The sequence below is a fragment of the Suncus etruscus genome, chromosome 4 (assembly GCF_024139225.1).
Source record: "Suncus etruscus isolate mSunEtr1 chromosome 4, mSunEtr1.pri.cur, whole genome shotgun sequence".
NCBI lineage: Eukaryota > Metazoa > Chordata > Mammalia > Eulipotyphla > Soricidae > Suncus > Suncus etruscus.
In genome coordinates this window covers 74,178,744-74,187,285 of record NC_064851.1, presented here as the reverse complement: position 1 = coordinate 74,187,285, position 8,542 = coordinate 74,178,744, and positions in this window count along the sequence as shown.

Sequence of the window (8,542 nt, the reverse complement as noted above, 5' to 3'; positions counted from 1 at the left end):
TTGCTGGGTGTGACTCCAAAAAACCAAAAACCAAGCCAAAACAAAAAAGGAGTTTGTAAAGAGTTTGTAAAGAGACAATGTCCAATTTAAAAATCCATTGAGTAATGTGTTTTTCCTCATCCTAAAAGTTCTCATTCTTTTTTTTTTTCTGGGTAAAAAGGATTTCCTTTTTCTTTTCTTTTCTTTTTTTTAAATATAATTTTTATTTTGATCATAGTGGCTTTTATGCCAACTGGGAATTTTTCTTTGCAATATATCTGGATCATAACATTATAGATTAAATGACAATCTAATTATAGGACAAATTAACATTTGAGTACCTAATAAAGTAATTACTTCATTCTCCTTGAAACATCACAAGAGAGAAATTAAGACCAAAAAAAAAAAGGCAAAGCAGACAGAGAGAAAATGAGCAACAATGGTATATTGAACCCAATTTATGTGAAAATGTGATTAAAATCAAGCAATACAATTTTTTATTCTTCATATTGGTAAATTTTCATTAAGAACCAAAATAATTGTATATTGACTAGAGTAATAAACATATTGACTGAACACAACTTTGAGCTTTATTTCTTAGCTTGAAGCCTTTAGTAATTTAGGTAAGTCCAAAATTAAATTTCTGTGAGAAATTCACTTGTGTTTCCTCCCAATTATGGATGTTGTCCTCTCTCAGGGCCAAGAGAGAAACGGAAACTAACATTGCAGTTGCAGTCAGATGTCATCTGGGGCTGTGGTCATTTGAGCGACTCTTATTGAGTTTAATTCTAATGACATTTTTTTTTTACACGTGGGAAAACTAAGGCTTAGAGAGCTTAACTAATTTGCTGAATTATTTGAATTGGGATTCAAAGGCAGTTCAAAGCCCATTTTATTTCTTTTAAATTAAAGGGGAAAAAGTCCTTCCACTTCCCAAGAAAGAATGCTGATTTTCCTTATTATTCTGGATTAGTGGTTGACTATAAAATTCTGAAAGTCTCATAAAGGTAAACTTACATCTGGTGTGTGGTTCAAAGAAAATTTTTTTAACTAGATGTAAAATGTTTCTTGAAAGAACTGAGTGTTGAAACTTGGGTTGCTAGTTGAGTTTCTTATTTATATTTACTTTAAAGTTACTTTTTTTCCTTTTTAAATGAAATATATTTATTCAAGATAACTAAAAATAGACTAGCATAAAAAACTATCAACATACCATTGATCAAGGACAACCATTTCATTAACTTTTTCCTGTTAGCCTGGTGTCCATGAATATTTTTCCCAACAATATCCTAATTACAAATTTTTGTATCATTTCACCTAACACTATGACTTTTATATTAATAAAAACTGTTCATAAAACTAAAGTTTATGTATGTATATTACTGTATTGAATAAAAGAAATAAACATGTGAAATATTCACTTTATTAATCAATTGTTATGACTCATTTTTTTTTAGAATTAGAGAAATGTAAAGTAAAATAAAAATATTTTCTTCTAGTAAAAACTTTTCTAAAAGTAGTTAAATAGTTCAGGATTAAACATATTCCAAATGGAATAAACTTCATAGGTTAGGCTACGCATCTTTTATTTAGACATTTGTAGAAAATTATGCATGACTTCTTCAGATTTTATTGTGATTTGCGGCAATACATTTAATATTTCTATAACTGGAAATATATTTGATAGGAAGTATTTTATTATTTTTGCTTTGTTTGGACAAAACAAATAACTCAGTAATTATAGAAAATAAAATTAGGGGCTGGCGAGGTGGCACTAGAGGTAAGGTGTCTGCCTTGCAAGTGCTAGCCAAGGAAGGACCGCGGTTCTATCCCCAGGCGTCCCATATGGTCCCCCCAAGCCAGGGGCAATTTCTGAGTGCTTAGCCAGGAGTAACCCCTGAACATCAAATAGGTGTGGCCCAAAAAACAAAACAAAACAAAAAAGAAAGTAAAATTAGTTCCCTTTTCTCAACTCAATAAATATCCTGTGTAAGCCCAATATTTACATATATATGTGTGCTTATGTCTATATCATATCTATCTCTATCCCTATATTTATTATCATCTCAGAACTGAATTGAGAATTATGTAGCCTTAAGTCAAATTATGATTTTACTACTTGGCTCTATGAAAATGTGAACAAGTTATTTAATCTCTGACTTTACTTTTCTGACCCTTACCATGGGCATAATAAATATTACCTACCTCATAGGGCTCTTGTGAGGATACAATTATTCGCTGCGTTTAAAACATTTAGAAAGGTTCCTAGTACACAGAAAGTACATATTAAAGGTTAGCTATCATCATCATCATCATAACTACTACCATCATTATGCTCATTATAGTTCATTTGGTAATGATTTTGTTAATCAGATATTTGGATAACATGACATTTCCAGATGAAAACTTGTTTCACTGTGTAATGCCTTTGGGAGCATAGGATCTAGGTCTCTCAGGAAGGAAGGAGGCTTATTTTAGCAGTTTATGCCTAGTTAGTGTCAGTGGCCCTCCTCTAGATGTTTATTTCTGAGATTTCTCTTTAGCCCAATTGCTAATTTGATTATTGACAGCATAATATGGGGCTCCTGAGATCATAGAATGATGCAAAAACATTTTTCAATGAATAAAGTTAAGTAGCTACCTCCTACAGAATTGCTGCAGGCTCCAGTCTTATCTGAAGAGTAAAAAAAAAAAAAGGCATAAACTGACAGCAGTAATCATGCTAGTCTGCTTGGAGTGAAGAGTTTATGAAGGGGATGATAATAGTTGGCAGTGTAGATTGGCATTAGATTATAAATAGCTTGAATGCTTGAGTAAAGCTGTTGAATTCTATTCTTTAGATTGTTGAGAGTAAAACAATGAAGGAACAACTTTCCAAAGAAACCAGAATGGTGGTCACTGATTGGTTTATATCACAAATCCCCCAACCCTTGTGTTGATTAAAATTTAGTTAAGTTAGATTCATTTCTTTTTCATTTAGATAATACATGGAAGACCTCACCTTTACATTTCCATTAATAATCAAGTAACTAACTCATTAAGAAAGTTATGTATTGGCTGACAGATCTACAATCCTAAATTCACTAGATGCAGATGACTGCCCCTTCTGTTCTAATAGTGTTGGCTCAGAGTGGCACAAAAATTTTTGATGACATTTCTATTCAATGAGAGTCCCAAAATTTATATCTGACTGTTTTGGAAGAATGGTTATGAGGATTATCATACTTGAATCCCTTAACCATAATGAAATTATATTATGAATAGTTATTTGCTAGGCTGTACTACATTCATATGCAAAACAGATGCTCTCTATTGCCTAAGTAATCAGAATCCCTGAGAGTTGTACCCAGCAATAAGTGGCCACCTCAGTTTCTGAGGTTAATTCTTTTATCGGCTAAAAAAGTTTTCAGGCATCTTGCAGAACAGAAATGTCTATGCAACGAAGTTGCTGGATAATGAGGGGAAACATTTCCATTAATAATACAGTGTAGTAACTACCAGGCAATTGTAATGAGGTTAAAGGGTAAGAACAAAATGCCAGAAGGAAGTTGTTAATCGAAAGTCGATCTAGTTTTTATTGTTTTGCAACAAATTCTATGCAGATTTTATGTACCACCCTCAACAAAAATTAATTATATCCAGCTCTGTATTTCCACAATTTATTCATGCCCTCATTTTAACACTTCTATCTTATGTCGCAACTAATTGGTTTCTATCTTCTCCACTAGACTGATGATCCTTGACACTAAGGCAGGTCACTTATCTCCCAATTCCTTATGTTTGGCTTAGGCGTGGCATATAATATATGTCTAAGAAAAGTTTGATTCTTGTTGAGTGCAAATCTGCATTATTAAAGTCAATGTTAAGTAATAGGGGATCGTCACTAGTTAGCAGCAGTTTTAAAAAACTAACCTGATTATCGAGTGTCAGGCTCAAACACAGTATTATTATGCTGGGAATTGCCATCAGTGATGGGAGGACCAAACTAGTACTTCATTTGTTCTTTGACTGATAAGATATTCTAGGTAATACCCCTAAATTATGTTATGCTTAGCTAGAACAGAATGCAATTGTTTCTAAGAATTCTTGACAGTTGCTCTGATCTTGAGTTTCCAGAATTCAGCAGAATGCAGATGTGTTATGATCTTGAGAATTTTATGATCTTAATAAGAATTTTATTTTATGATCTTTCTAGAATTTCCGGGTGATAGGTTAAATCTTTGCTCTGACTGTGCTGGGGCTTGTCTGGAAAATCCTATTAAATCTCACCAGGAGAGTTTGCTTTAGCTTACTGCATAATTCTACATTTTTCTTTTCATCCAGACTATCTGGGTCAGATACCACTTTTCATGCATGATAGATAGTTCATGTCTGCTTCTAGTTGTGTCTTTGACATTAGTATGAAAAACTTGTTACAAACTGGTAGACAAAAGAGTGGTAACTAGTAATTACAGTGCCCTTTATCAGGCTCCAAACTAAATGACTATTTTCTCTTCTATTTTATCTCTACCAACAGTTTAATCCTGTCTTCCGTAGCATGATCCCCTCGAATATACTTATATTTGTAACAAATTTTTAGGTATCAGGAAGATCACCAAATGAAAACATACGTCACTTGATCAGCATTCCTTGCCTTTCAATTCTTAAATTCCTGCCAAATTTCCTAATCTTTTAAGATAAAAATCTCCAAGCCCCTATCTGGCTCCTGAATTCTGCCTGCTGGGCACCTACATACCTGGTATTTCAACCTCGAGTATTCTGCTCTCAATTTCTGCAGTCTCCAGGCATTTCTTTTGGTGCAACAAGCTCCCTTACCTTTTTTGTATCTCTTTTCTGGACTTACCTTAATCTTTTTTTTTTTTTTTTTGCAACAAGACAAAATCATCTTTTTCTAAATTCCCATCCTTAACTTTCGTCCAGATGTCTTTTTTCCAGAGAAGACTTCTAATTAAATTGTGCTTTCATAAGAGTGCCTTTTCTTCAAATACCATGAGTGCACATTTGTCTATGTTATTATTGAATTAATGTCTGTCTCCCCATCAGACTAAATTTTATGAATGTAGGGCTCATGTCTATGTTTGTAACATATCTTTTTTGTGACTGGCACAGTGACAGATACATATTTGTTATTCAATAAATGCTATGAAATGAAAAATTTGCAACTTATATATAACACTGCCTGCCTTGCAGACACTCTTTTGAAGTTATTTATAGCTCATTTTATCCTTATGTTTATAATTTGCTATCATTATACCAATTTTACAGATTAGAAACCTAGACATAGAGAGGTACTGCTTCTTGGACAAGGAACTCTATATCTTTCATTATTTAATTCTCACACCAAAGTCAATGCTGCAAATTAAGTATTTAGAGTTAACGTTATGAATTAAGTGTTAACATTTTCATTGTATAGTTAAGGGAAGTGAAACTTATTGAGAGAAAGAATTACTCAAGATGTAGTAAGTGGTGAAGACAAAAATCTGATGTTATCTTATAAGAGAATGGCAGCTTTTATTGCTGTACTTCTTTTCAGGGTATGTAGCAATATAGTGAATGAGAAAGTCTGGGCTAGTGAGAAGAACTGGAAAAAATACTAATGATCATAAATTCAAAATAACTCATGTTTTAATGTGTTTACTATGTGTGAGATGCTCTGCAATGCTCTTTCTGGGAATTGCTGCAATGAATCCAAATAAGCGCTCTCTGAAGGAGAATCACCCCAATACCGTTAGGAGCTTGCTGAAATTGGGCAGTATGAGGCTAGGGAGCAGGTATTTCCCCAAAGAACTAGAAGATTAAAAAGGTAGAATGGTCTGCTATTTGTGTGTCTAGATGCTGGTGGCTGGATTCACTTTGGAAACTCACATAAGGTTATCGTAAGTGAAACAGCAGTAAGAGACATTTAAGCAAGAAAAAAAGCATATGATTTATGTGTTTCCCTCTTTTCATTTAAGTGGTGCAGGCACTGATCAGGATAGAAACTGTGCAGAAAACCCTCGGCTGAAATGTCATTTCATTCACGTTCCTTTAGTGTTATGCAGCGTGGTTTCAGGATACACTGAAATGGAAATTTAGTGCTGCTATATTCTGAGATATATTTACATAGTGTTTTCACAGACTTTGTATATTTCTTCTGTTTATTACTAAATAAGCTCTATATTCATCGTTGTTGATTTAATCGAATACTGACATATTGTCGTTCAAAAGATGAAGCAAGATTCTATCTCAGAGCAAACCATGCAGCATATAAAATGAAAACTCAGAAGTAAATACTGATATCTGTGAATAAGAAAGCAATTTTCGGCTTTTGCTTTACCTGGTTCTTAAGGAGCCTATCATGTTTATATCTGTGTATATTATTCCTTGTGATAAAACTAGCATTGTTTTATACTCTAAGATAAGAATAAGGTATGCTGAGGACCTTATTATTCCATAAAAGCCAAGAATAGTGAAAACTACACCCAACATAACAATTCATTGCATACATTATTATAATAGTTTTTCTCATAAAGAAGGATTAGGGTTATTGTGAGGCTAGTAATTAAAAGAATTTTTATGATGATAGCTATCACTTGTGGTCCTGCAAATTAGACAGAAGATATGCCAGATGTATGGGAATAACATTTTTTTGAGAAATGCACATTCATGTTCTATATTTTCTATTATTTCAGATTCTATTTTACTTCTCCCTTCCCTTGCTTTAGAATTACTTATAAAATCGAAAGGAACTACATTTTATACTAAAATAGCAAAAAATTCTTTTCTAGCCAGAAAAATTGGCAATGACCTGTTTCTTTGGGCTTTACTTAGCTGATAAACAGCCATGGATTATACAAACATAACTGCATTTCCATTATCTATCGCCAACAAATTACAGCCTGCCACTAGAAACGCCATAGCAGGCATTTGGTCTTAAAACTGTCTTCTTTTTCTTATATCCCTAAAACAAGGCTATGATTCTTCATATTCAGTGGAAATAGAAAATACTCAAGCTCAGTGCACTCAAGGAGATCACAGTCCTTCTCTCTCCCTTTGCCTCCTCCCTTCACTACGAGACCCTTTTACTGCATTGCGGTTTTGCAAAGCTCTCAGAGAGTAAGAAGCAGGGGTTGGGGTGGAGGTTGGAGTGGGGGGAACTGCATGCCTAGCACCACCACTACTATTACAGCCAAATTGAGGCTCCTTGATTGAGGTCGTCTTTGACACTGCATTTTGATTTTATAGAGCAGCATTTGATAGAGAAGAAAGAGGCTTTGCTGAGATGTGTGCAGCTTGACAGTTTTATGAGTAGAAAAGAGGAACCCAAAGGCTATTCAGTAACCTCCTAGTCTCATCCAAAGCTGCAGTTTTGGAGATGGGGTGGGAAAAAGAAACATTCTATCTTCAAATAATGATGGGGATGTTGGAGAGCTGTTAGGGACTGATTCATTGGAAAATTTTTCTTGAAAATATTTAATAATAAAAATGAACAAATGTCCTAGTGATTCTGTCCCCCTTCTCTCAACTTTCAATTTTATTATGAAAAAAAATCACATATGGAAATAATTTTGCCTGTTTTCTTTTGAAGCCGTTGCCTTGTTTGGGTCTCTTGGTGTGGCATGGGATTTTTTCTTTGGACCTAGAGGGAAGAGAAGTCTGTTCTCACTTTCTCCAGGTTTTTAAGGAGGAAAGTATTGGTCCTGCAGATATTTCTTGAGAATGAAGTTCATAGAGTCAATCTTCATGTAAAGCTATACAATTAGCTCCTGTCTGTGTGATAAGGATATCTGAGACTCTGGGTCCAGCTCAGTAGAGGCCATTCATAGAAGTTGTCTAGGAGGGAGTAATTTAGTCAATTCCTTTCATTTTCTCAGTCTCAGTGTTATGATGGGATGCAGATACTTACCCTTTCTCAGGGCTGTGAAAATCAAGTTACAGAGCTCATGTGAACTACTTTCTAACAGTGTTAGAATAGAAACTGATCTTGTTTTTGTTGTTATTTAAGTAGCTGCCCTTGTGTCCCTTAATGGAGTTGTACCTTCTTTATATGCTTGCCTAGCTTTTTTAAACTTTTCATCCTACTCATCAGCAAAAGGGTAAATAAAGGTTGGGTTTGAAAACAGAACATGAGGGTTTGTTCCATTGTCTGTATCTATACTACGATAGAGAAGTTTCTTAGCACCCATCTGCTTACTGTTTCCTCCCTAACCAGCACTGAATATAGAGGAGACATTCATTAACTATTTGCTGAAGAATAGGGTAAGTGCTCAGATGATAGTTCCTGAGGCCACTTTGGGTCTCTTTTGTTCTTCTACTTTCTACCTGGTCATTGGTAACCTCTCCTAGAGGTTGCAAAGATGAGACATTTTGGGGAAAGTGTGAGTTTTAATCTGGAATAGTAAAATATTTCATATTTATGAAAATATTTCACAGTTCCATTATAGTTGGATGGTCCTACAGCTAGCTGTACTCCTCTTCGGAAAGCAGGCTAAATGCCTTTACTAAATAATTTGGTTTTAAAAACAAATGCTCTAAGGAATTAAAGAACGAATGCTTTTATACTTGTTCATTGAAACCAGACCTC